Raw genomic sequence first — 27921 nt, 5'->3', positions numbered from 1 at the left:
TAGAAAGAAATGGTCATCAGCAATGTGTTGTCCTCGTACAGTTGCACAAAAATTGAATGCTACACTCGGTGCTTGTTGGCCTGCACTGCTATCCAACCAAGCGTCACTATGAGTGTCCAGGTTTGCTCTCATCAGAATCAGGAAATGTGCCTCTGAGGACCTCATGAAAGGTCCCCAAGTGATCCCCAAATAGTAAAAGGACCACGGCTTTGAACTCTGTAACCTGGTTGGGCCTCAGCGTAATCCTATTGAGCATGATTTTTATGTCATCACCTCTCTTCATGACATTGGGCTGTCATCATAGACCCAGGAGTAGAGAGAAAGTAGGTATTTGTGCTTTTATATCTGCTATCCACATCCTTACCTGGCTACAGAACACTTTCTCGGCGTTGAGTTGGTCACAGGTATGTGGGTAGGTTTGCAGAGTAGAAAGCTCTTCAAAGGAGGCAAGGGGTCGCTGCCTGGAAAGTTTTTTGAATAGTTTCTCTAGAGGAGGAAAGAGCAAGCTGTCAAACCCCTGGTTGACACTCCTATACATGAAACTTAAACCTCAGAGGAATTGTAGGAAATCTCTACATGAATAATACCTTCACAGTGGCACCCCCGGGAAACTGACTCTAAGATTCCTACCACTGCCTGTACCACAAATTTTCATGGCTTTCACTTTATGAGGTAAAAATGGTACAGAGTTCCACTCATTTCACACGAAGACTTACTGCTTCTTGTGGAAGCAATCTCCTCACAACGTATCACTTTCATGTATTTATGCGTAGGGGACAACTCTCAGGTTGAAGCCCCTGAATCCTAAGGATAGGTCTACAAAAGGTCATTACAGGATCTCGAGTCTAAAGAAAGAGACACGTGTATTCCATATTCAAGGTTCCGGGATCATATCCTCCCCCCTCAATGTCTATCTTGCATACTTGCAATAACTGGGAAATGCTCTTACTAAAATTTTGGAATTTACATATTCCCAGGGGACAGGGAATTTGGACTGCAATAGGTCCATTTGTGATAAGGTTTAATGGATTTACAAGTCAATTAACACAGGTTCCCAATGTTGCAAGGAACTTGCCAGCAATGTTGTCATGAGTCACAGTGGCATTAGGTTCAACAACACAAAGATTGCCCTGATACCACCTCAGAAAATTAGCTCAAGCTTCTGGATGATTCTACACTGACCTGTAGTCAGAGTAGAAATGATGTTTCGGGAGGAAATTTGGTAAGAAAAGGGACCATAGTTGAGGAAGTGAGCTACAACTTTTAAATAAAGGCAACTTCCCTGTTGCGTGATAGTTTTTCCTATATTGCTGAAAGGTGTGCCAATTGGGAGCAATTCATGTGGACACCAGCAGTAGTGTAGATCACAGACTGGACTATATGTCTTTCATTCAACAATAAGGCAAAGCTCTGTACTCAGTGTCTCTAGTGTCATGGGAAAAGAGAATTGTACAAAGCAATGGATATGTGTGATGATTCCTGGCAACCATATAGAAAACATTGGTGGAGACTACAAATTTGGGTATGTGTCATCCTCCGCTACACATGAGACACTGCTCATGATGATGTGTGAAATATTATTGGGTTTTTCAAAAATTATTTTACTTCTCTTAATCATTTTGTGTCCAGGGTGGTCCTTACTCAGAATTAAACTCTCTTTTCTATGGATGCTTAAATTTTTCCTACAATGTAAAATTGGAGAATGAGTGAGAATTTGAGTCCATGCTCTTAGGGACATGTCTTTTCTAAGGGAAGGAATGAGTCAGGAAACTTCCACTTACCTGTGATCTGTGATTCTCTGGCTTCCAAGAAGGCATGGCAGATGACTGCAAAAGAGTAGAAAGAAATGGTCATCAGCAATGTGTAGTCCTCGCACACTTGCACGAAAATAGAATGCTACACTCGGTGCTTGTTGGCCTGCACTGCTAGCCAACCAAGCTTCACCATGAGTGTCCATGTTTGCTTTCATCAGAAACATGAAAGCGCCTCTGAGGACCTCAGGAAAGGTCCCCAAGTGATCCCCAAATAGTAAGAGGACCACGGCTTTGAACTCTGTAAACCTGGTTGGGCCTCAGCGTAATCCTATTGAGCATGATTTTTATGTCATCACCTCTCTTCATGACATTGGGCTGTCATCATAGACCCAGATGTAGAGAGAGAGTAGCTATTTCTGCTTTTATATCTGCTATCCACATCCTTACCTGGCTAAGGAACACTTTCTCGGCGTTGAGAATGGTCACAGGTAAGTGGGTAAGTTTGCAGGGTTTGAAGCTCTTCAAAGGAGGAAAGGGGTTCCTGCCTGGAAAGTTTGTTGAATGTTTTCTCTAGAGGAGGAAAGAGGAAGTGGTCAAACCCCTGGTTGACACTTCTATACATGAAACTTAAACCTCAGAGAAATTGTAGGAAATCTCTACATGAATAATACCTTCACAGTGGCACCCCCGTGAAGCTGACTCTAAGATTCCTACCACTGCCTGTACAACAAGTTTTCATGACTTTCACTTTATGAGGTAATATGGCACAGAGTTCCACTCATTTCACACGAAGACTTACTGCTTCTTGTGGAAGCAATCTCCTCACAACGAATCACTTTCATGTAACTATGCATAGGGGACAACTCTCAGGTTGAAGCCCCTGAATCCTAAGGATAGGTCTACAAAAGGTCATTACAGGATCTCGAGTCTAAAGAAAGAGACACCTGTATTCCATAATCAAGGTTCCGGGATCATATCCTCCCCCCTCAAGGTCTATCTTGCATACTTGCAATCACTGGGAAATGCTCTTACTAAAATTATGGGATTTACAGATTCCCAGGGGACAGGGAATTTGGACTGCAATAGGTCCATTTGTGATAAGGTTTAATGGATTTCCATGTCAGTTAACACAGGTTCCCAAGGTTGCAAGGAACTTTCCAGCAATGTTGTCATGAGTCACAGTGGCATTAGGTTCAACAACAAAAAGGTTGCCCTGATACCACCTCAGAAAATTAGCTCAAACTTCTGGGTGATTCTACACTGACCTGTAGTCAGAGTAGAAATAATGTTTGGGGAGGAAATTTGGTAAGAAAAGTGACCAGAGTTGAGAAAGAGAGCTACAACTTTTAAATAAAGGCAACTTCCCTGTTGCGTGATAGTTTTACCTATATTGCTGAAAGGTGTGCCAATTGGGAGCAATTCATGTGGACAACAGCAGTAGTGTTGATCACAGACTGGACTATATGTCTTTCATTCAACAATAAGGCAAAGCTCTGTACTCAGTGCCTCTAGTGTCATGTGAAAAGAGAATTCTACAAAGCAATGTATATGGGTGATGATTCAAGGCCACCATATAGAAAACATTGGTGGAGACTACAAATTTGGGTATGTGTCATCCTCCTCTACACATGAGACACAGCTCATGATTATGTGTGAAATATTATTTGGTTTTTCAAAAATTATTTTACTTCTCTTAATCATTTTGTATCCAGGGTGGTCCTTACTCAGAATTAAACTCTTTTCTATGCATGCTTAAATTTTTCCTACAATGTAAAACTGGAGAATGAGTGAGAATTTGAGTCCATGCTCTTACGGACATGTCTTTTGTAAGGGAAGGAATGAGTCAGGAAACTTCCATTTACCTGTGACCTGTGATTTTCTGGCATCCCAGAGGGCATGGCAGATGACTGCAAAAGAGTATAAAGAAATGGTCATCAGCAATGTGTGGTCCTCGCACAGTTGCACAAAATAGAATGCTACACTCGGTGCTTGTTGGCCTGCACTGCTAGCCAACCAAGCTTCACCATGAGTGTCCAGGTTTGCTTTCATCAGAAACAGGAAAAGCGCCTCTGAGGACCTCAGGAAAGTTCCCCAAGTGATCCCCAAGTAGTAAGAGGACCACGGTTTTGAACTCTGTAAACCTGGTTGGGCCTCAGCGTAATCCTATTGAGCATGATTTTTATGTCATCACCTCTCTTCATGACATTGGGCTGTCATCATACACCCAGATGTAGAGAGACAGTAGCTATTTCTGCTTTTATATCTGCTATCCACATCCTTACCTGGCTAAGGAACACTTTCTCGGCGTTTAGAATGGTCACAGGTAAGTGGGTAAGTTTGCAGGGTAGGAAGCTCTTCAAAGGAGGCAAGGGGTTCCTGCCTGGAAAGTTTGTTGAATGTTTTCTCTAGAGGAGGAAAGAGCAAGTGGTCAAACCCCTGGTTGACACTCCTATACATGAACCTTAAACCTCAGAGAAATTGTAGGAAATCTCTACATGAATAATACCTTCACAGGGGCACCCCCGTGAAGCTGACTCTAAGACTCCTACCACTGCCTGTACCACAAGTTTTCATGACTTTCACTTTATGAGGTAATATGGCACAGAGTTCCACTCATTTCACACGAAGACATACTGCTTCTTGTGGAAGCAATCTCCTCACAACGAATCACTTTCATGTAACTATGCATAGGGGACAACTCTCAGGTTGAAGCCCCTGAATCCTAAGGATAGGTCTACAAAAGGTCATTACAGGATCTCGAGTCTAAAGAAAGATACACGTGTATTCCATAATCAAGGTTCCGGGATCATATCCTCCCCCCTCAAGGTCTATCTTGCATACTTGCAATCACTGGGAAATGCTCTTACTAAAATTATGGGATTTACAGATTCCCAGGGTCAGGGAATTTGGACTGCAATAGGTCCATTTGTGATAAGGTTTAATGGATTTCCATGTCAGTTAACACAGGTTCCCAAGGTTGCAAGGAACTTTCCAGCAATGTTGTCATGAGTCACAGTGGCATTAGGTTCAACAACACAAAGATTGCCCTGATACCACCTCAGAAAATAAGCTCAAGCTTCTGGGTGATTCTACACTGACCTGTAGTCAGAGTAGAAATGATGTTTGGGGAGGAAATTTGGTAAGAAAAGGGACCAGAGTTGAGGAAGAGAGCTACAACTTTTAAATAAAGGCAACTTCCCTGTTGCGTGATAGTTTTACCTATATTGCTGAAAGGTGTGCCAATTGGGAGCAATTCATGTGGACACCAGCAGTAGTGTTGATCACAGACTGGACTATATGTCTTTCATTCAACAATAAGGCAAAGCTCTGTACTCAGTGCCTCTAGTGTCATGTGAAAAGAGAATTCTACAAAGCAATGGATATGGGTGATGATTCAAGGCCACCATATAGAAAACATTGGTGGAGACTACAAATTTGGGTATGTGTCATCCTCCTCTACACATGAGACACAGCTCATGATTTTGTGTGAAATATTATTGGGTTTTTCAAAAATTATTTTACTTCTCTTAATCATTTTGTGTCCAGGGTGGTCCTTACTCAGAATTAAACTCTTTTCTATGCATGCTTAAATTTTTTCTACAATGTAAAACTGGAGAATGAGTGAGAATTTGAGTCCATGCTCTTACGGACATGTCTTTTCTAAGGGAAGGAATGAGTCAGGAAACTTCCATTTACCTGTGACCTGTGATTTTCTGGCATCCCAGAGGGCATGGCAGATGACTGCAAAAGAGTAGAAAGAAATGGTCATCAGCAATGTGTTGTCCTCGCACAGTTGCACAAAAATAGAATGCTACACTCGGTGCTTGTTGGCCTGCACTGCTAGCCAACCAAGCTTCACCATGAGTGTCCAGGTTTGCTTTCATCAGAAACAGGAAAAGCGCCTCTGAGGACCTCAGGAAAGGTCCCCAAGTGATCCCCAAATAGTAAGAGGACCACCGCTTTGAACTCTGTAAACCTGGTTGGGCCTCAGCGTAATCCTATTGAGCATGATTTTTATGTCATCACCTCTCTTCATGACATTGGGCTGTCATCATAGACCCAGATGTAGAGAGACAGTAGCTATTTCTGCTTTTATATCTGCTATCCACATCCTTACCTGGCTAAGGAACACATTCTCGGCGTTGAGAATGGTCACAGGTAAGTGGGTAAGTTTGCAGGGTAGAAAGCTCTTCAAAGGAGGCAAGGGGTTCCTGCCTGGAAAGTTTGTTGAATGATTTCTCTAGAGGAGGAAAGAGCAAGTGGTCAAACCCCTGGTTGACCCTCCTATACATGAAACTTAAACCTCAGAGAAATTGTAGGAAATCTCTACATGAATAATACCTTCACAGTGGCACCCCCGTGAAGCTGACTCTAAGATTCCTACCACTGCCTGTACCACAAGTTTTCATGACTTTCACTTTATGAGGTAATATGGCACAGAGTTCCACTCATTTCACACGAAGACTTACTGCTTCTTGTGGAAGAAATCTCCTCACAACGAATCACTTTCATGTAACTATGCATAGGGGACAACTCTCAGGTTGAAGCCCCTGAATCCTAAGGATAGCTCTACAAAAGGTCATTACAGGATCTCGAGTCTAAAGAAAGAGATACGTGTATTCCATAATCAAGGTTCTGGGATCATATCCTCCCCCCTCAAGGTCTATCTTGCATACTTGCAATCACTGGGAAATGCTCTTACTAAAATTAAGGGATTTACAGATTCCCAGGGGACAGGGAATTTGGACTGCAATAGGTCCATTTGTGATAAGGTTTAATGGATTTCCATGTCAGTTAACACAGGTTCCCAAGGTTGCAAGGAACTTTCCAGCAATGTTGTCATGAGTCACAGTGGCATTAGGTTCAACAACACAAAGCTTACCCTGATACCACCTCAGAAAATTAGCTCAAGCTTCTGGGTGATTCTACACTGACCTGTAGTCAGAGTAGAAATGATGTTTGGGGAGGAAATTTGGTAAGAAAAGGGACCAGAGTTGAGAAAGAGAGCTACAACTTTTCAATAAAGGCAACTTCCCTGTTGCGTGATAGTTTTACCTATATGCTGAAAGGTGTGTCAATTGGGAGCAATTCATGTGGACACCAGCAGTAGTGTTGATCACAGACTGGACTATATGTCTTTCATTCAACAATAAGGCAAAGCTCTGTACTCAGTGCCTCTAGTGTCATGTGAAAAGAGAATTCTACAAAGCAATGGATATGGGTGATGATTCAAGGCCACCATATAGAAAACATTGGTGGAGACTACAAATTTGGGTATTTGTCATCCTCCTCTACACATGAGACACAGCTCATGATTTTGTGTGACATATTATTGGGTTTTTCAAAAATTATTTTACTTCTCTTAATCATTTTGCGTCCAGGGTGGTCCTTACTCAGAATTAAACTCTTTTCTATGCATTTTTAAATTCTTCCTACAATGTAAACCTGGAGAATGAGTGAGAATTTGAGTCCATGCTCTTACGGACATGTCTTTTGTAAGGGAAGGTATGAGTCAGGAAACTTCCACTTACCTGTGACCTGTGATTTTCTGTCATCCCAGAGGGCATGGCAGATGACTGCAAAAGAGTAGAAAGAAATGGTTATCAGCAACTTGTTGTCCTCGCACAGTTGCACAAAAATAGAATGCTACACTCGGTGCTTGTTGGCCTGCACTGCTATCCAACCAAGCGTCACTATGAGTGTCCAGGTTTGCTCTCATCAGAATCAGGAAAAGTGCCTCTGAGGACTTCATGAAAGGTCCCCAAGTGATCCCCAAATAGTAAAAGGACCACGGCTTTGAACTCTGTAACCTGGTTGGGCCTCAGCGTAATCCTATTGAGCATGATTTTTATGTCATCACCTCTCTTCATGACATTGGGCTGTCATCATAGACCCAGGAGTAGAGAGAAAGTAGCTATTTGTGCTTTTATATCTGCTATCCACATCCTTACCTGGCTACAGAACACTTTCTCGGTGTTGAGTTGGTCACAGTTATGTGGGTAGGTTTGCAGAGTAGAAAGCTCTTCAAAGGAGGCAAGGGGTCCCTGCCTGGAAAGTTTTTTGAATAATTTCTCTAGAGGAGGAAAGAGCAAGCTGTCAAACCCTTGGTTGACACTCCTATACATGAAACTTAAACCTCAGAGGAATTGTAGGAAATCTCTACATGAATAATACCTTCACAGTGGCACCCCCGGGAAACTGACTCTAAGATTCCTACCACTGCCTGTACCACAAATTTTCATGGCTTTCACTTTATGAGGTAAAAATGGTACAGAGTTCCACTCATTTCACACGAAGACTTACTGTTTCTTGTGGAAGCAATCTCCTCACAACGTATCACTTTCATGTATTTATGCATAGGGGACAACTCTCAGGTTGAAGCCCCTGAATCCTAAGGATAGGTCTACAAAAGGTCATTACAGGATCTCGAGTCTAAAGAAAGAGACACGTGTATTCCATATTCAAGGTTCCGGGATCATATCCTCCCCCCTCAATGACTATCTTGCATACTTGCAATCACTGGGAAATGCTCTTACTAAAATTATGGAATTTACATATTCCCAGGGGACAGGGAATTTGGACTGCAATAGGTCCATTTGTGATAAGGTTTAATGGATTTACAAGTCAATTAACACAGGTTCCCAATGTTGCAAGGAACTTTCCAGCAATGTTGTCATGAGTCACAGTGGCATTAGGTTCAACAACACAAAGATTGCCCTGATACCACCTCAGAAAATTAGCTCAAGCTTCTGGATGATTCTACACTGACCTGTAGTCAGAGTAGAAATGATGTTTGGGGAGGAAATTTGGTAAGAAAAGGGACCATAGTTGAGGAAGTGAGCTACAACTTTTAAATAAAGGCAACTTCCCTGTTGCGTGATAGTTTTTCCTATATTGCTGAAAGGTGTGCCAATTTGGAGCAATTCATGTGGACACCAGCAGTAGTGTAGATCACAGACTGGACTATATGTCTTTCATTCAACAATAAGGCAAAGCTCTGTACTCAGTGTCTCTAGTGTCATGGGAAAAGAGAATTGTACAAAGCAATGGATATGTGTGATGATTCCTGGCAACCATATAGAAAACATTGGTGGAGACTACAAATTTGGGTATGTGTCATCCTCCGCTACACATGAGACACAGCTCATGATGATGTGTGAAATATTAATGGGTTTTTCAGAAATTATTTTACTTCTCTTAATCATTTTGTGTCCAGGGAGGTCCTTACTCAGAATTAAACTCTCTTTTCTATGCATGCTTAAATTTTTCCTACAATGTAAAACTGGAGAATGAGTGAGAATTTGAGTCCATGCTCTTAGGGACATGTTTTTTCTAAGGGAAGGAATGAGTCAGGAAACTTCCACTTACCTGTGATCTGTGATTCTCTGGCTTCCAAGAAGACATGGCAGATGACTACAAAAGAGTAGAAAGAAATGGTCATCAGCAATGTGTAGTCCTCGCACACTTGCACGAAAATAGTATGCTACACTCGGTGCTTGTTGGCCTGCACTGCTAGCCAACCAAGCTTCACCATGAGTGTCCAGGTTTGCTTTCATCAGAAACAGGAAAAGCGCCTCTGAGGACCTCAGGAAAGGTCCCCAAGTGATCCCCAAATAGTAAGTGGACCACGGCTTTGAACTCTGTAAACCTGGTTGGGCCTCAGCGTAATCCTATTGAGCATGATTTTTATGTCATCACCTCTCTTCATGACATTGGGCTGTCATCATAGACCCAGATGTAGAGAGACAGTAGCTATTTCTGCTTTTATATCTGCTATCCACATCCTTACCTGGCTAAGGAACACTTTCTCGGCGTTGAGAATGGTCACAGGTAAGTGGGTAAGTTTGCAGGGTAGGAAGCTATTCAAAGGAGGCAAGGGGTTCCTGCCTGGAAAGTTTGTTGAATGATTTCTCTAGAGGAGGAAAGAGCAAGTGGTCAAACCCCTGGTTGACACTCCTATACATGAAACTTAAACCTCAGAGAAATTGTAGGAAATCTCTAAATGAATAATACCTTCACAGTGGCACCCCCGTGAAGCTGACTCTAAGATTCCTACCACTGCCTGTACCACAAGTTTTCATGACTTTCACTTTATGAGGTAATATGGCACAGAGATCCACTCATTTCACACGAAGACTTACTGCTTCTTGTGGAAGCAATCACCTCACAACGAATCACTTTCATGTAACTATGCATAGGGGACAACTCTCAGGTTGAAGCCCCTGAATCCTAAGGATAGGTCTACAAAAGGTCATTACAGGATCTCGAGTCTAAAGAAAGAGACACGTGTATTCCATAATCAAGGTTCTGGGATCATATCCTCCCCCCTCAAGGTCTATCTTGCATACTTGCAATCACTGGGAAATGCTCTTACTAAAATTATGGGATTTACAGATTCCCAGGGGACAGGGAATTTGGACTGCAATAGGTCCATTTGTGATAAGGTTTAATGGATTTCCATGTCAGTTAACACAGGTTCCCAAGGTTGCAAGGAACTTTCCAGCAATGTTGTCATGAGTCACAGTGGCATTAGGTTCAACAACACAAAGATTGCCCTGATACCACCTCAGAAAATTAGCTCAAGCTTCTGGGTGATTCTACACTGACATTTATTCAGAGTAGAAATGATGTTTGGGGAGGAAATTTGGTTAGAAAAGGGACCAGAGTTGAGGAAGAGAGCTACTACTTTTAAATAAAGGCAACTTCCCTGTTGCGTGATAGTTTTACCTATATTGCTGAAATTTGTGCCAATTGGGAGCAATTCATGTGGACACCAGCAGTAGTGTTGATCACAGACTGGACTATATGTCTTTCATTCAACAATAAGGCAAAGCTCTGCACTCAGTGCCTCTAGTGTCATGTGAAAAGAGAATTCTACAAAGCAATGGATATGGGTGATGATTCAAGGCCACCATATAGAAAACATTGGTGGAGACTACAAATTTGGGTATGTGTCATCCTCCTCTACACATGAGACACAGCTCATGATTATGTGTGAAATATTATTGGGTTTTTCAAAAATTATTTTACTTCTCTTAATCATTTTGTGTCCAGGGTGGTCCTTACTCAGAATTAAACTCTTTTCTATGCATGCTTAAAATTTTCCTACAATGTAAAACTGGAGAATGAGTGAGAATTTGAGTCCATGCTCTTACGGACATGTCTTTTGTAAGGGAAGGAATGAGTCAGGAAACTTCCACTTACCTGTGACCTGTGATTTTCTGGCATCCCAGAGGGCATGGCAGATGACTGCAAAAGAGTAGAAAGAAATGGTCATCAGCAATGTGTTGTCCTCGCACAGTTGCACAAAAATAGAATGCTACACTCGGTGCTTGTTGGCCTGCACTGCTATCCAACCAAGCGTCACTATGAGTGTCCAGGTTTGCTCTCATCAGAATCAGGAAAAGTGCCTCTGAGGACCTCATGAAAGGTCCCCAAGTGATCCCCAAATAGTAAAAGGACCACGGCTTTGAACTCTGTAACCTGGTTGGGCCTCAGCGTAATCCTATTGAGCATGATTTTTATGTCATCACCTCTCTTCATGACATTGGGCTGTCATCATAGACCCAGGAGTAGAGAGAAAGTAGCTATTTGTGCTTTTATATCTGCTATCCACATCCTTACCTGGCTACAGAACACTTTCTCGGCGTTGAGAATGGTCACAGGTATGTGGGTAGGTTTGCAGAGTAGAAAGCTCTTCAAAGGAGGCAAGGGGTCCCTGCCTGGAAAGTTTTTTGAATAATTTCTCTAGAGGAGGAAAGAGCAAGCTGTCAAACCCCTGGGTGACACTCCTATAGCTGAAACTTAAACCTCAGAGGAATTGTAGGAAATCTCTACATGAATAATACCTTCACAGTGGCACCCCCGGGAAACTGACTCTAAGATTCCTACCAGTGCATGTACCACAAATTTTCATGGCTTTCACTTTATGAGGTAAAAATGGTACAGAGTTCCACTCATTTCACACGAAGACTTACTGCTTCTTGTGGAAGCAATCTCCTCACAACATATCACTTTCAAGTATTTATGCGTAGGGGACAACTTTCAGGTTGAAGCCCCTGAATCCTAAGGATAGGTCTACAAAAGGTCATTACAGGATCTCGAGTCTAAAGAAAGAGACACGTGTATTCCATATTCAAGGTTCCGGGATCATATCCTCCCCCCTCAATGACTATCTTGCATACTTGCAATCACTGGGAAATGCTCTTACTAAAATTATGGAATTTACATATTCCCAGGGGACAGGGAATTTGGACTGCAATAGGTCCATTTGTGATAAGGTTTAATGGATTTACAAGTCAATTAACACAGGTTCCCAATGTTGCAAGGAACTTGCCAGCAATGTTGTCATGAGTCACAGTGGCATTAGGTACAACAACACAAAGATTGCCCTGATACCACCTCAAAAAATTAGCTCAAGCTTCTGGATGATTCTACACTGACCTGTAGTCAGAGTAGAAATGATGTTTGGGGAGGAAATTTGGTAAGAAAAGGGACCATAGTTGAGGAAGTGAGCTACAACTTTTAAATAAAGGCAACTTCCCTGTTGCATGATAGTTTTTCCTACATTGCTGAAAGGTGTGCCAATTGGGAGCAATTCATGTGGACACCAGCAGTAGTGTAGATCACAGACTGGACTATATGTCTTTCATTCAACAATAAGGCAAAGCTCTGTACTCAGTGTCTCTAGTGTCATGGGAAAAGAGAATTGTACAAAGCAATGGATATGGGTGATGATTCCTGGCAACCATATAGAAAACATTGGTGGAGACTACAAATTTGGGTATGTGTCATCCTCCGCTACACATGAGACACAGCTCATGATGATGTGTGAAATATTATTGGGTTTTTCAGAAATTATTTTACTTCTCTTAATCATTTTGTGTCCAGGGAGGTCCTTACTCAGAATTAAACTCTCTTTTCTATGCATGCTTAAATTTTTCCTACAATGTAAAACTGGAGAATGAGTGAGAATTTGAGTCCATGCTCTTAGGGACATGTTTTTTCTAAGGGAAGGAATGAGTCAGGAAACTTCCACTTACCTGTGATCTGTGATTCTCAGGCTTCCAAGAAGGCATGGCAGATGACTGCAAAAGAGTAGAAAAAAATGGTCATCAGCAATGTGTAGTCCTCGCACACTTGCACGAAAATAGAATGCTACACTCGGTGCTTGTTGGCCTGCACTGCTAGCCAGCCAAGCTTCACCATGAGTGTCCAGGTTTGCTTTCATCAGAAACAGGAAAAGCGCCTCTGAGGACCTCAGGAAAGGTCCCCAAGTGATCCCCAAATAGTAAGAGGATCACGGCTTTGAACTCTGTAAACCTGGTTGGGCCTCAGCGTAATCCTATTGAGCATGATTTTTATGTCATCACCTCTCTTCATGACGTTGGGCTATCATCATAGACCCAGATGTAGAGAGACAGTAGCTATTTGTGCTTTTATATCTGCTATCCACATCCTTACCTGGCTAAGGAACACATTCTCGGCGTTGAGAATGGTCACAGGTAAGTGGGTAAGTTTGCAGGGTAGAAAGCACTTCAAAGGAGGCAAGGGGTTCCTGCCTGGAAAGTTTGTTGAATGATTTCTCTGGAGGAGGAAAGAGCAAGTGGTCAAACCCCTGGTTGACACTCCTATACATGAAACTTAAACCTCAGAGAAATTGTAGGAAATCACTACATGAATAATACCTTCACAGTGGCACCCCCGTGAAGCTGACTCTAAGATTCCTACCACTGCCTGTACCACAAGTTTTCATGACTTTCACTTTATGAGGTAATATGGCACAGAGTTCCACTCATTTCACACGAAGACTTACTGCTTCTTGTGGAAGCAATCTCCTCACAACGAATCACTTTCATGTAACTATGCATGGGGTACAACTCTCAGGTTGAAGCCCCTGAATCCTAAGGATAGGTCTACAAAAGGTCATTACAGGATCTCGAGTCTAAAGAAAGAGACACGTGTATTCCATAATCAAGGTTCCGGGATCATATCCTCCCCCCTCAAGGTCTATCTTGCATACTTGCAATCACTGGGAAATGCTCTTACTAAAATTATGGGATTTACATATTCCCAGGGGACAGGGAATTTGGACTGCAATAGGTCCATTTGTGTAAGGTTTAATGGATTTCCATGTCAGTTAACACAGGTTCCCAAGGTTGCAAGGAACTTTCCAGCAATGTTGTCATGAGTCACAGTGGCATTAGGTTCAACAACACAAAGATTGCCCTGATACCACCACAGAAAATTAGCTCAAGCTTCTGGGTGATTCTACACTGACCTTTAGTCAGAGTAGAAATGATGTTTGGGGAGGAAATTTGGTTAGAAAAGGGACCAGAGTTGAGGAAGAGAGCTACAACTTTTAAATAAAGGCAACTTCCCTGTTGCGTGATAGTTTTACCTATATTGCTGAAAGGTGTGCCAATTGGGAGCAATTCATGTGGACACCAGCAGTAGTGTTGATCACAGACTGGACTATATGTCTTTCATTCAACAATAAGGCAAAGCTCTGCACTCAGTGCCTCTAGTGTCATGTGAAAAGAGAATTCTACAAAGCAATGGATATGGGTGATGATTCAAGGCCACCATATAGAAAACATTGGTGGAGACTACAAATTTGGGTATGTGTCATCCTCCTCTGCACATGAGACACAGCTCATGATTTTGTGTGAAATATTATTGGGTTTTTCAAAAATTATTTTACTTCTCTTAATCATTTTGTGTCCAGGGTGGTCCTTACTCAGAATTAAACTCTTTTCTATGCATGCTTAAATTTTTTCTACAATGTAAAACTGGAGAATGAGTGAGAATTTGAGTCCATGCTCTTATGGACATGTCTTTTCTAAGGGAAGGAATGAGTCAGGAAACTTCCATTTACCTGTGACCTGTGATTTTCTGGCATCCCAGAGGGCATGGCAGATGACTGCAAAAGAGTAGAAAGAAATGGTCATCAGCAATGTGTTGTCCTCGCACAGTTGCACAAAAATAGAATGCTACACTCGGTGCTTGTTGGCCTGCACTGCTAGCCAACCAAGCTTCACCATGAGTGTCCAGGTTTGCTTTCATCAGAAACAGGAAAAGCGCCTCTGAGGACCTCAGGAAAGGTCCCCAAGTGATCCCCAAATAGTAAGAGGACCACGGCTTTGAACTCTGTAAACCTGGTTGGGCCTCAGCGTAATCCTATTGAGCATGATTTTTATGTCATCACCTCTCTTCATGACATTGGGCTGTCATCATAGACCCAGATGTAGAGAGACAGTAGCTATTTCTGCTTTTATATCTGCTATCCACATCCTTACCTGGCTAAGGAACACATTCTCGGCGTTGAGAATGGTCACAGGTAAGTGGGTAAGTTTGCAGGGTAGAAAGCTCTTCAAAGGAGGCAAGGGGTTCCTGCCTGGAAAGTTTGTTGAATGATTTCTCTAGAGGAGGAAAGAGCAAGTGGTCAAACCCCTGGTTGACACTCCTATACATGAAACTTAAACCTCAGAGAAATTGTAGGAAATCTCTACATGAATAATACCTTCACAGTGGCACCCCCATGAAGCTGACTCTAAGATTCCTACCACTGCCTGTACCACAAGTTTTCATGACTTTCACTTTATGAGGTAATATGGCACAGAGTTCCACTCATTTCACACGAAGACTTACTGCTTCTTGTGGAAGAAATCTCCTCACAACGAATCACTTTCATGTAACTATGCATAGGGGACAACTCTCAGGTTGAAGCCCCTGAATCCTAAGGATAGCTCTACAAAAGGTCATTACAGGATCTCGAGTCTAAAGAAAGAGATACGTGTATTCCATAATCAAGGTTCTGGGATCATATCCTCCCCCCTCAAGGTCTATCTTGCATACTTGCAATCACTGGGAAATGCTCTTACTAAAATTATGGGATTTACAGATTTCCAGGGGACAGGGAATTTGGACTGCAATAGGTCCATTTGTGATAAGGTTTAATGGATTTCCATGTCAGTTAACAGACGTTCCCAAGGTTGCAAGGAACTTTCCAGCAATGTTGTCATGAGTCACAGTGGCATTAGGTTCAACAACACAAAGCTTGCCCTGATACCACCTCAGAAAATTAGCTCAAGCTTCTGGGTGATTCTACACTGACCTGTAGTGAGAGTAGAAATGATGTTTGGGGAGGAAATTTGGTAAGAAAAGGGACCAGAGTTGAGAAAGAGAGCTACAACTTTTCAATAAAGGCAACTTCCCTGTTGCGTGATAGTTTTACCTATATGCTGAAAGGTGTGTCAATTGGGAGCAATTCATGTGGACACCAGCAGTAGTGTTGATCACAGACTGGACTATATGTCTTTCATTCAACAATAAGGCAAAGCTCTGTACTCAGTGCCTCTAGTGTCATGTGAAAAGAGAATTCTACAAAGCAATGGATATGGGTGATGATTCAAGGCCACCATATAGAAAACATTGGTGGAGACTACAAATTTGGGTATTTGTCATCCTCCTCTACACATGAGATACAGCTCATGATTTTGTGTGACATATTATTGGGTTTTTCAAAAATTATTTTACTTCTCTTAATCATTTTGTGTCCAGGGTGGTCCTTACTCAGAATTAAACTCTTTTCTATGCATGCTTAAATTTTTTCTACAATGTAAAACTGGAGAATGAGTGAGAATTTGAGTCCATGCTCTTATGGACATGTCTTTTCTAAGGGAAGGAATGAGTCAGGAAACTTCCATTTACCTGTGACCTGTGATTTTCTGGCATCCCAGAGGGCATGGCAGATGACTGCAAAAGAGTAGAAAGAAATGGTCATCAGCAATGTGTTGTCCTCGCACAGTTGCACAAAAATAGAATGCTACACTCGGTGCTTGTTGGCCTGCACTGCTAGCCAACCAAGCTTCACCATGAGTGTCCAGGTTTGCTTTCATCAGAAACAGGAAAAGCGCCTCTGAGGACCTCAGGAAAGGTCCCCAAGTGATCCCCAAATAGTAAGAGGACCACGGCTTTGAACTCTGTAAACCTGGTTGGGCCTCAGCGTAATCCTATTGAGCATGATATTTATGTCATCACCTCTCTTCATGACATTGGGCTGTCATCATAGACCCAGATGTAGAGAGACAGTAGCTATTTCTGCTTTTATATCTGCTATCCACATCCTTACCTGGCTAAGGAACACATTCTCGGCGTTGAGAATGGTCACAGGTAAGTGGGTAAGTTTGCAGGGTAGAAAGCTCTTCAAAGGAGGCAAGGGGTTCCTGCCTGGAAAGTTTGTTGAATGATTTCTCTAGAGGAGGAAAGAGCAAGTGGTCAAACCCCTGGTTGACACTCCTATACATGAAACTTAAACCTCAGAGAAATTGTAGGAAATCTCTACATGAATAATACCTTCACAGTGGCACCCCCATGAAGCTGACTCTAAGATTCCTACCACTGCCTGTACCACAAGTTTTCATGACTTTCACTTTATGAGGTAATATGGCACAGAGTTCCACTCATTTCACACGAAGACTTACTGCTTCTTGTGGAAGAAATCTCCTCACAACGAATCACTTTCATGTAACTATGCATAGGGGACAACTCTCAGGTTGAAGCCCCTGAATCCTAAGGATAGCTCTACAAAAGGTCATTACAGGATCTCGAGTCTAAAGAAAGAGACACGTGTATTCCATAATCAAGGTTCTGGGATCATATCCTCCCCCCTCAAGGTCTATCTTGCATACTTGCAATCACTGGGAAATGCTCTTACTAAAATTATGGGATTTACAGATTCCCAGGGGACAGGGAATTTGGACTGCAATAGGTCCATTTGTGATAAGGTTTAATGGATTTCCATGTCAGTTAACAGACGTTCCCAAGGTTGCAAGGAACTTTCCAGCAATGTTGTCATGAGTCACAGTGGCATTAGGTTCAACAACACAAAGCTTGCCCTGATACCACCTCAGAAAATTAGCTCAAGCTTCTGGGTGATTCTACACTGACCTGTAGTGAGAGTAGAAATGATGTTTGGGGAGGAAATTTGGTAAGAAAAGGGACCAGAGTTGAGAAAGAGAGCTACAACTTTTCAATAAAGGCAACTTCCCTGTTGCGTGATAGTTTTACCTATATGCTGAAAGGTGTGTCAATTGGGAGCAATTCATGTGGACACCAGCAGTAGTGTTGATCACAGACTGGACTATATGTCTTTCATTCAACAATAAGGCAAAGCTCTGTACTCAGTGCCTCTAGTGTCATGTGAAAAGAGAATTCTACAAAGCAATGGATATGGGTGATGATTCAAGGCCACCATATAGAAAACATTGGTTCAGACTACAAATTTGGGTATTTGTCATCCTCCTCTACACATGAGATACAGCTCATGATTTTGTGTGACATATTATTGGGTTTTTCAAAAATTATTTTACTTCTCTTAATCATTTTGTGTCCAGGGTGGTCCTTACTCAGAATTAAAATCTTTTCTATGCATTTTTAAATTTTTCCTACAATGTAAACCTGGAGAATGAGTGAGAATTTGAGTCCATGCTCTTACGGCATGTCTTTTGTAAGGGAAGCTATGAGTCAGGAAACTTCCACTTACCTGTGACCTGTGATTTTCTGGCATCCCAGAGGGCATGGCAGATGACTGCAAAAGAGTAGAAAGAAATGGTTATCAGCAATGTGTTGTCCTCGCACAGTTGCACAAAAATAGAATGCTACACTCGGTGCTTGTTGGCCTGCACTGCTATCCAACCAAGCGTCACTATGAGTGTCCAGGTTTGCTCTCATCAGAATCAGGAAAAGTGCCTCTGAGGACCTCATGAAAGGTCCCCAAGTGATCCCCAAATAGTAAAAGGACCACGGCTTTGAACTCTGTAACCTGGTTGCGCCTCAGCATAATCCTATTGAGCATGATTTTTATGTCATCACCTCTCTTCATGACATTGGGCTGTCATCATAGACCCAGGAGTAGAGAGAAAGTAGCTATTTGTGCTTTTATATCTGCTATCCACATCCTTACCTGGCTACAGAACACTTTCTCGGTGTTGAGTTGGTCACAGTTATGTGGGTAGGTTTGCAGAGTAGAAAGCTCTTCAAAGGAGGCAAGGGGTCCCTGCCTGGAAAGTTTTTTGAATAATTTCTCTAGAGGAGGAAAGAGCAAGCTGTCAAACCCCTGGTTGACACTCCTATACATGAAACTTAAACCTCAGAGGAATTGTAGGAAATCTCTACATGAATAATACCTTCACAGTGGCACCCCCGGGAAACTGACTCTAAGATTCCTACCACTGCCTGTACCACAAATTTTCATGGCTTTCACTTTATGAGGTAAAAATGGTACAGAGTTCCACTCATTTCACACGAAGACTTACTGCTTCTTGTGGAAGCAATCTCCTCACAACGTATCACTTTCATGTATTTATGCGTAGGGGACAACTCTCAGCTTGAAGCCCCTGAATCCTAAGGATAGGTCTACAAAAGGTCATTACAGGATCTCGAGTCTAAAGAAAGAGACACGTGTATTCCATATTCAAGGTTCCGGGATCATATCCTCCCCCCTCAATGACTATCTTGCATACTTGCAATCACTGGGAAATGCTCTTACTAAAATTATGGAATTTACATATTCCCAGGGGACAGGGAATTTGGACTGCAATAGGTCCATTTGTGATGAGGTTTAATGGATTTACAAGTCAATTAACACAGGTTCCCAATGTTGCAAGGAACTTGCCAGCAATGTTGTCATGAGTCACAGTGGCATTAGGTTCAACAACACAAAGATTGCCCTGATACCACCTCAGAAAATTAGCTCAAGCTTCTGGATGATTCTACACTGACCTGTAGTCAGAGTAGAAATGATGTTTGGGGAGGAAATTTGGTAAGAAAAGGGACCATAGTTGAGGAAGTGAGCTACAACTTTTAAATAAAGGCAACTTCCCTGTTGCGTGATAGTTTTTCCTATACTGCTGAAAGGTGTGCCAATTGGGAGCAATTCATGTGGACACCAGCAGTAGTGTAGATCACAGACTGGACTATATGTCTTTCATTCAACAATAAGGCAAAGCTCTGTACTCCGTGTCTCTAGTGCCATGGGAAAAGAGAATTGTACAAAGCAATGGATATGTGTGATGATTCCTGGCAACCATATAGAAAACATTGGTGGAGACTACAAATTTGGGTATGTGTCATCCTCCGCTACACATGAGACACAGCTCATGATGATGTGTGAAATATTATTGGGTTTTTCAGAAATTATTTTACTTCTCTTAATCATTTTGTGTCCAGCGAGGTCCTTACTCAGAATTAAACTCTCTTTTCTATGCATGCTTAAATTTTTCCTACAATGTAAAACTGGAGAATGAGTGAGAATTTGAGTCCATGCTCTTAGGGACATGTTTTTTCTAAGGGAAGGAATGAGTCAGGAAACTTCCACTTACCTGTGATCTGTGATTCTCTGGCTTCCAAGAAGGCATGGCAGATGACTACAAAAGAGTAGAAAGAAATGGTCATCAGCAATGTGTAGTCCTCGCACACTTGCACGAAAATAGAATGCTACACTCGGTGCTTGTTGGCCTGCACTGCTAGCCAACCAAGCTTCACCATGAGTGTCCAGGTTTGCTTTCATCAGAAACAGGAAAAGCGCCTCTGAGGACCTCAGGAAAGGTCCCCAAGTGATCCCCAAATAGTAAGAGGACCACGGCTTTGAACTCTGTAAACCTGGTTGGGCCTCAGCGTAATCCTATTGAGCATGATTTTTATGTCATCACCTCTCTTCATGACATTGGGCTGTCATCATAGACCCAGATGTAGAGAGACAGTAGCTATTTGTGCTTTTATATCTGCTATCCACATCCTTACCTGGCTAAGGAACACTTTCTCGGCGTTGAGAATGGTCACAGGTAAGTGGGTAAGTTTGCAGGGTAGAAAGCTCTTCAAAGGAGGCAAGGGGTTCCTGCCTGGAAAGTTTGTTGAATGATTTCTCTAGAGGAGGAAAGAGCAAGTGGTCAAACCCCTGGTTGACACTCCTATACATGAAACTTAAACCTCAGAGAAATTGTAGGAAATCTCTACATGAATAATACCTTCACAGGGGCACCCCCGTGAAGCTGACTCTAAGATTCCTACCACTGCCTGTACCACAAGTTTTCATGACTTTCACTTTATGAGGTAATATGGCACAGAGTTCCACTCATTTCACACGAAGACTTACTGCTTCTTGTGGAAGCAATCACCTCACAACGAATCACTTTCATGTAACTATGCATAGGGGACAACTCTCAGGTTGAAGCCCCTGAATCCTAAGGATAGGTCTACAAAAGGTCATTACAGGATCTCGAGTCTAAAGAAAGAGACACGTGTATTCCATAATCAAGGTTCTGGGATCATATCCTCCCCCCTCAAGGTCTATCTTGCATACTTGCAATCACTGGGAAATGCTCTTACTAAAATTATGGGATTTACAGATTCCCAGGGGACAGGGAATTTGGACTGCAATAGGTCCATTTGTGATAAGGTTTAATGGATTTCCATGTCAGTTAACACAGGTTCCCAAGGTTGCAAGGAACTTTCCAGCAATGTTGTCATGAGTCACAGCGGCATTAGTTTCAACAACACAAAGATTGCCCTGATACCACCTCAGAAAATTAGCTCAAGCTTCTGGGTGATTCTACACTGACCTTTAGTCAGAGTAGAAATGATGTTTGGGGAGGAAATTTGGTTAGAAAAGGGACCAGAGTTGAGGAAGAGAGCTACTACTTTTAAATAAAGGCAACTTCCCTGTTGCGTGATAGTTTTACCTATATTGCTGAAAGGTGTGCCAATTGGGAGCAATTCATGTGGACACCAGCAGTAGTGTTGATCACAGACTGGACTATATGTCTTTCATTCAACAATAAGGCAAAGCTCTGCACTCAGTGCCTCTAGTGTCATGTGAAAAGAGAATTCTACAAAGCAATGGATATGGGTGATGATTCAAGGCCACCATATAGAAAACATTGGTGGAGACTACAAATTTGGGTATGTGTCATCCTCCTCTACACATGAGACACAGCTCATGATTATGTGTGAAATATTATTTGGTTTTTCAAAAATTATTTTACTTCTCTTAATCATTTTGTGTCCAGGGTGGTCTTTACTCAGAATTAAACTCTTTTCTATGCATGCTTAAATTTTTCCTACAATGTAAAACTGGAGAATGAGTGAGAATTTGAGTCCATGCTCTTACGGACATGTCTTTTGTAAGGGAAGGAATGAGTCAGGAAACTTCCACTTACCTGTGACCTGTGATTTTCTGGCATCCCAGAGGGCATGGCAGATGACTGCAAAAGAGTAGAAAGAAATGGTCATCAGCAATGTGTTGTCCTCGCACAGTTGCACAAAAATAGAATGCTACACTCGGTGCTTGTTGGCCTGCACTGCTATCCAACCAAGCGTCACTATGAGTGTCCAGGTTTGCTCTCATCAGAATCAGGAAAAGTGCCTCTGAGGACCACATGAAAGGTCCCCAAGTGATCCCCAAATAGTAAAAGGACCACGGCTTTGAACTCTGTAACCTGGTTGGGCCTCAGCGTAATCCTATTGAGCATGATTTTTATGTCATCACCTCTCTTCATGACATTGGGCTGTCATCATAGACCCAGGAGTAGAGAGAAAGTAGCTATTTGTGCTTTTATATCTGCTATCCACATCCTTACCTGGCTACAGAACACTTTCTCGGCGTTGAGAATGGTCACAGGTATGTGGGTAGGTTTGCAAAGTAGAAAGCTCTTCAAAGGAGGCAAGGGGTCCCTGCCTGGAAAGTTTTTTGAATAATTTCTCTAGAGGAGGAAAGAGCAAGCTGTCAAACCCCTGGTTGATACTCCTATAGATGAAACATAAACCTCAGAGGAATTGTAGGAAATCTCTACATGAATAATACCTTCACAGTGGCACCCCCGGGAAACTGACTCTAAGATTCCTACCACTGCCTGTACCACAAATTTTCATGGCTTTCACTTTATGAGGTAAAAATGGTACAGAGTTCCACTCATTTCACACGAAGACTTACTGCTTCTTGTGGAAGCAATCTCCTCACAACGTATCACTTTCATGTATTTATGCGTAGGGGACAACTCTCAGGTTGAAGCCCCTGAATCCTAAGGATAGGTCTACAAAAGGTCATTACAGGATCTCGAGTCTAAAGAAAGAGACACGTGTATTCCATATTCAAGGTTCCGGGATCATATCCTCCCCCCTCAATGACTATCTTGCATACTTGCAATCACTGGGAAATGCTCTTACTAAAATTATGGAATTTACATATTCCCAGGGGACAGGGAATTTGGACTGTAATAGGTCCATTTGTGATAAGGTTTAATGGATTTACAAGTCAATTAACACAGGTTCCCAATGTTGCAAGGAACTTGCCAGCAATGTTGTCATGAGTCACAGTGGCATTAGGTTCAACAACACAAAGATTGCCCTGATACCACCTCAGAAAATTAGCTCAAGCTTCTGGATGATTCTACACTGACCTGTAGTCAGAGTAGAAATGATGTTTGGGGAGGAAATTTGGTAAGAAAAGGGACCATAGTTGAGGAAGTGAGCTACAACTTTTAAATAAAGGCAACTTCCCTGTTGCGTGATAGTTTTTCCTATATTGCTGAAAGGTGTGCCTATTGGGAGCAATTCATGTGGACACCAGCAGTAGTGTAGATCACAGACTGGACTATATGTCTTTCATTCAACAATAAGGCAAAGCTCTGTACTCAGTGTCTCTAGTGTCATGGGAAAAGAGAATTGTACAAAGCAATGGATATGGGTGATGATTCCTGGCAACCATATAGAAAACATTGGTGGAGACTACAAATTTGGGTATGTGTCATCCTCCGCTACACATGAGACACAGCACATGATGATGTGTGAAATATTATTGGGTTTTTCAGAAATTATTTTACTTCTCTTAATCATTTTGTGTCAAGGGAGGTCCTTACTCAGAATTAAACTCTCTTTTCTATGCATGCTTAAATTTTTCCTACAATGTAAAACTGGAGAATGAGTGAGAATTTGAGTCCATGCTCTTAGGGACATGTATTTTCTTAGGGAAGGAATGAGTCAGGAAACTTCCACTTACCTGTGATCTGTGATTCTCTGGCTTCCAAGAAGGCATGGCAGATGACTGCAAAAGAGTAGAAAGAAATGGTCATCAGCAATGTGTAGTCCTCGCACACTTGCACGAAAATAGAATGCTACACTCGGTGCTTGTTGGTCTGCACTGCTAGCCAACCAAGCTTCACCATGAGTGTCCAGGTTTGCTTTCATCAGAAACAGGAAAAGCGCCTCTGAGGACCTCAGGAAAGGTCCCCAAGTGATCCCCAAATAGTAAGAGGACCACGGCTTTGAACTCTGTAAACCTGGTTGGGCCTCAGCGTAATCCTATTGAGCATGATTTTTATGTCATCACCTCTCTTCATGACATTGGGCTGTCATCATAGACCCAGATGTAGAGAGACAGTAGCTATTTGTGCTTTTATATCTGCTATCCACATCCTTACCTGGCTAAGGAACACTTTCTCGGCGTTGAGAATGGTCACAGGTAAGTGGGTAAGTTTGCAGGGTAGAAAGCTCTTCAAAGGAGGCAAGGGGTTCCTGCCTGGAAAGTTTGTTGAATGATTTCTCTAGAGGAGGAAAGAGCAAGTGGTCAAACCCCTGGTTGACACTCCTATACATGAAACTTAAACCTCAGAGAAATTGTAGGAAATCTCTACATGAATAATACCTTCACAGTGGCACCCCCGTGAAGCTGACTCTAAGATTCCTACCACTGCCTGTACCACAAGTTTTCATGACTTTCACTTTATGAGGTAATATGGCACAGAGTTCCACTCATTTCACACGAAGACTTACTGCTTCTTGTGGAAGCAATCTCCTCACAACGAATCACTTTCATGTAACTATGCATAGGGGACAACTCTCAGGTTGAAGCCCCTGAATCCTAAGGATAGGTCTACAAAAGGTCATTACAGGATCTCGAGTCTAAAGAAAGAGACACGTGTATTCCATAATCAAGGTTCCGGGATCATATCCTCCCCCCTCAAGGTCTATCTTGCATACTTGCAATCACTGTGAAATGCTCTTACTAAAATTATGGGATTTACAGATTCCCAGGGGACAGGGAATTTGGACTGCAATAGGTCCATTTGTGATAAGGTTTAATGGATTTCCATGTCAGTTAACACAGGTTCCCAAGGTTGCAAGGAACTTTCCAGCAATGTTGTCATGAGTCACAGTTGCATTAGCTTCAACAACACAAAGATTGCCCTGATACCACCTCAGAAAATTAGCTCAAGCTTCTGGGTGATTCTACACTGACCTTTAGTCAGAGTAGAAATGATGTTTGGGGACGAAATTTGGTTAGAAAAGGGACCAGAGTTGAGGAAGAGAGCTACTACTTTTAAATAAAGGCAACTTCCCTGTTGCGTGATAGTTTTACCTATATTGCTGAAAGGTGTGCCAACTGGGAGCAATTCATGTGGACACCAGCAGTAGTGTTGATCACAGACTGGACTATATGTCTTTCATTCAACAATAAGGCAAAGCTCTGCACTCAGTGCCTCTAGTGTCATGTGAAAAGAGAATTCTACAAAGCAATGGATATGGGTGATGATTCAAGGCCACCATATAGAAAACATTGGTGGGGACTACAAATTTGGGTATGTGTCATCCTCCTCTACACATGAGACACAGCTCATGATTATGTGTGAAATATTATTGGGTTTTTCAAAAATTATTTTACTTCTCTTAATCATTTTGTGTCCAGGGTGGTCCTTACTCAGAATTAAACTCTTTTCTATGCATGCTTAAATTTTTCCTACAATGTAAAACTGGAGAATGAGTGAGAATTTGAGTCCATGCTCTTACGGACATGTCTTTTGTAAGTGAAGGAATGAGTCAGGAAACTTCCACTTACCTGTGACCTGTGATTTTCTGGCATCCCAGAGGGCATGGCAGATGACTGCAAAAGAGTAGAAAGAAATGGTCATCAGCAATGTGTTGTCCTCGCACAGTTGCACAAAAATAGAATGCTACACTCGGTGCTTGTTGGCCTGCACTGCTATCCAACCAAGCGTCACTATGAGTGTCCAGGTTTGCTCTCATCAGAATCTGGAAAAGTGCCTCTGAGGACCTCAGGAAAGGTCCCCAAGTGATCCCCAAATAGTAAAAGGACCACGGCTTTGAACTCTGTAACCTGGTTGGGCCTCAGCGTAATCCTATTGAGCATGATTTTTATGTCATCACCTCTCTTCATGACATTGGGCTGTCATCATAGACCCAGGAGTAGAGAGAAAGTAGCTATTTGTGCTTTTATATCTGCTATCCACATCCTTACCTGGCTACAGAACACGTTCTCGGCGTTGAGAATGGTCACAGGTATGTGGGTAGGTTTGCAGAGTAGAAAGCTCTTCAAAGGAGGCAAGGGGTCCCTGCCTGGAAAGTTTTTTGAATAATTTCTCTAGAGGAGGAAAGAGCAAGCTGTCAAACCCCTGGTTGATACTCCTATAGATGAAACATAAACCTCAGAGGAATTGTAGGAAATCTCTACATGAATAATACCGTCACAGTGGCACCCCCGGGAAACTGACTCTAAGATTCCTACCACTGCCTGTACCACAAATTTTCATGGCTTTCACTTTATGAGGTAAAAATGGTACAGAGTTCCACTCATTTCACACGAAGACTTACTGCTTCTTGTGGAAGCAATCTCCTCACAACGTATCACTTTCATGTATTTATGCGTAGGGGACAACTCTCAGGTTGAAGCCCCTGAATCCTAAGGATAGGTCTACAAAAGGTCATTACAGGATCTCGAGTCTAAAGAAAGAGACACGTGTATTCCATATTCAAGGTTCCGGGATCATATCCTCCCCCCTCAATGTCTATCTTGCATACTTGCAATCACTGGGAAATGCTCTTACTAAAATTATGGAATTTACATATTCCCAGGGGACAGGGAATTTGGACTGCAATAGGTCCATTTGTGATAAGGTTTAATGGATTTACAAGTCAATTAACACAGGTTCCCAATGTTGCAAGGAACTTTCCAGCAATGTTGTCATGAGTCACAGTGGCATTAGGTTCAACAACACAAAGATTGCCCTGATACCACCTCAGAAAATTAGCTCTAGCTTCTGGATGATTCTACACTGACCTGTAGTCAGAGTAGAAATGATGTTTGGGGAGGAAATTTGGTAAGAAAAGGGACCATAGTTGAGGAAGTGAGCTACAACTTTTAAATAAAGGCAACTTCCCTGTTGCGTGATAGTTTTTCCTATATTGCTGAAAGGTGTGACAATTGGGAGCAATTCATGTGGACACCAGCAGTAGTGTAGATCACAGACTGGACTATATGTCTTTCATTCAACAATAAGGCAAAGCTCTGTACTCAGTGTCTCTAGTGTCATGGGAAAAGAGAATTGTACAAAGCAATGGATATGGGTGATGATTCCTGGCAACCATATAGAAAACATTGGTGGAGACTACAAATTTGGGTATGTGTCATCCTCCGCTACACATGAGACACAGCTCATGATGATGTGTGAAATATTATTGGGTTTTTCAGAAATTATTTTACTTCTCTTAATCATTTTGTGTCCAGGGAGGTCCTTACTCAGAATTAAACTCTCTTTTCTATGCATGCTTAAATTTTTCCTACAATGTAAAACTGGAGAATGAGTGAGAATTTGAGTCCATGCTCTTAGGGACATGTTTTTTCTTAGGGAAGGAATGAGTCAGGAAACTTCCACTTACCTGTGATCTGTGATTCTCTGGCTTCCAAGAAGGCATGGCAGATGACTACAGAAGAGTAGAAAGAAATGGTCATCAGCAATGTGTAGTCCTCGCACACTTGCACGAAAATAGAATGCTACACTCGGTGCTTGTTGGCCTGCACTGCTAGCCAACCAAGCTTCACCATGAGTGTCCAGGTTTGCTTTCATCAGAAACAGGAAAAGCGCCTCTGAGGACCTCAGGAAAGGTCCCCAAGTGATCCCCAAATAGTAAGAGGACCACGGCTTTGAACTCTGTAAACCTGGTTGGGCCTCAGCGTAATCCTATTGAGCATGATTTTTATGTCATCACCTCTCTTCATGACATTGGGCTGTCATCATAGACCCAGATGTAGAGAGACAGTAGCTATTTGTGCTTTTATATCTGCTATCCACATCCTTACCTGGCTAAGGAACAC

At 42.2% G+C, this 27921-nt stretch overlaps 16 non-coding genes across 16 annotated transcripts; all 16 read right to left on the bottom strand.

Annotated features, from left to right (window-relative positions):
• Window positions 1-229: 229 nt before the first annotated feature.
• LOC127676828 (small nucleolar RNA SNORD115) lies at window positions 230-308 on the bottom strand. The gene has a single exon (XR_007976244.1). It is a non-coding gene; the product is annotated as a small nucleolar RNA SNORD115 (small nucleolar RNA).
• A 1758-nt stretch (window positions 309-2066) lies between these two features.
• On the bottom strand, window positions 2067-2145 carry LOC127676827 (small nucleolar RNA SNORD115). Its single transcript, XR_007976243.1, has one exon. It is a non-coding gene; the product is annotated as a small nucleolar RNA SNORD115 (small nucleolar RNA).
• Window positions 2146-3901: 1756 nt separating this feature from the next.
• On the bottom strand, window positions 3902-3980 carry LOC127676971 (small nucleolar RNA SNORD115). The gene has a single exon (XR_007976377.1). It is a non-coding gene; the product is annotated as a small nucleolar RNA SNORD115 (small nucleolar RNA).
• A 1756-nt stretch (window positions 3981-5736) lies between these two features.
• LOC127676826 (small nucleolar RNA SNORD115) lies at window positions 5737-5815 on the bottom strand. Its single transcript, XR_007976242.1, has one exon. It is a non-coding gene; the product is annotated as a small nucleolar RNA SNORD115 (small nucleolar RNA).
• A 1755-nt stretch (window positions 5816-7570) lies between these two features.
• Window positions 7571-7649, bottom strand: LOC127676825 (small nucleolar RNA SNORD115). Its single transcript, XR_007976241.1, has one exon. It is a non-coding gene; the product is annotated as a small nucleolar RNA SNORD115 (small nucleolar RNA).
• Window positions 7650-9408: 1759 nt separating this feature from the next.
• On the bottom strand, window positions 9409-9487 carry LOC127676824 (small nucleolar RNA SNORD115). Its single transcript, XR_007976240.1, has one exon. It is a non-coding gene; the product is annotated as a small nucleolar RNA SNORD115 (small nucleolar RNA).
• A 1756-nt stretch (window positions 9488-11243) lies between these two features.
• LOC127676823 (small nucleolar RNA SNORD115) lies at window positions 11244-11322 on the bottom strand. The gene has a single exon (XR_007976239.1). It is a non-coding gene; the product is annotated as a small nucleolar RNA SNORD115 (small nucleolar RNA).
• Window positions 11323-13082: 1760 nt separating this feature from the next.
• Window positions 13083-13161, bottom strand: LOC127676917 (small nucleolar RNA SNORD115). The gene has a single exon (XR_007976325.1). It is a non-coding gene; the product is annotated as a small nucleolar RNA SNORD115 (small nucleolar RNA).
• Window positions 13162-14917: 1756 nt separating this feature from the next.
• LOC127676821 (small nucleolar RNA SNORD115) lies at window positions 14918-14996 on the bottom strand. Its single transcript, XR_007976238.1, has one exon. It is a non-coding gene; the product is annotated as a small nucleolar RNA SNORD115 (small nucleolar RNA).
• Window positions 14997-16752: 1756 nt separating this feature from the next.
• Window positions 16753-16831, bottom strand: LOC127676935 (small nucleolar RNA SNORD115). The gene has a single exon (XR_007976342.1). It is a non-coding gene; the product is annotated as a small nucleolar RNA SNORD115 (small nucleolar RNA).
• Window positions 16832-18585: 1754 nt separating this feature from the next.
• On the bottom strand, window positions 18586-18664 carry LOC127676984 (small nucleolar RNA SNORD115). Its single transcript, XR_007976390.1, has one exon. It is a non-coding gene; the product is annotated as a small nucleolar RNA SNORD115 (small nucleolar RNA).
• Window positions 18665-20423: 1759 nt separating this feature from the next.
• LOC127676820 (small nucleolar RNA SNORD115) lies at window positions 20424-20502 on the bottom strand. The gene has a single exon (XR_007976237.1). It is a non-coding gene; the product is annotated as a small nucleolar RNA SNORD115 (small nucleolar RNA).
• Window positions 20503-22258: 1756 nt separating this feature from the next.
• LOC127676819 (small nucleolar RNA SNORD115) lies at window positions 22259-22337 on the bottom strand. The gene has a single exon (XR_007976236.1). It is a non-coding gene; the product is annotated as a small nucleolar RNA SNORD115 (small nucleolar RNA).
• A 1760-nt stretch (window positions 22338-24097) lies between these two features.
• LOC127676818 (small nucleolar RNA SNORD115) lies at window positions 24098-24176 on the bottom strand. Its single transcript, XR_007976235.1, has one exon. It is a non-coding gene; the product is annotated as a small nucleolar RNA SNORD115 (small nucleolar RNA).
• Window positions 24177-25932: 1756 nt separating this feature from the next.
• On the bottom strand, window positions 25933-26011 carry LOC127676817 (small nucleolar RNA SNORD115). Its single transcript, XR_007976234.1, has one exon. It is a non-coding gene; the product is annotated as a small nucleolar RNA SNORD115 (small nucleolar RNA).
• A 1760-nt stretch (window positions 26012-27771) lies between these two features.
• LOC127676815 (small nucleolar RNA SNORD115) lies at window positions 27772-27850 on the bottom strand. Its single transcript, XR_007976233.1, has one exon. It is a non-coding gene; the product is annotated as a small nucleolar RNA SNORD115 (small nucleolar RNA).
• Between the last annotated feature and the right edge of the window lie 71 nt (window positions 27851-27921).

Source organism: Apodemus sylvaticus, chromosome 1 (genome assembly GCF_947179515.1).
Source record: "Apodemus sylvaticus chromosome 1, mApoSyl1.1, whole genome shotgun sequence".
Lineage (NCBI taxonomy): Eukaryota > Metazoa > Chordata > Mammalia > Rodentia > Muridae > Apodemus > Apodemus sylvaticus.
This window is presented reverse-complemented; position numbering and strand designations above follow the sequence as displayed.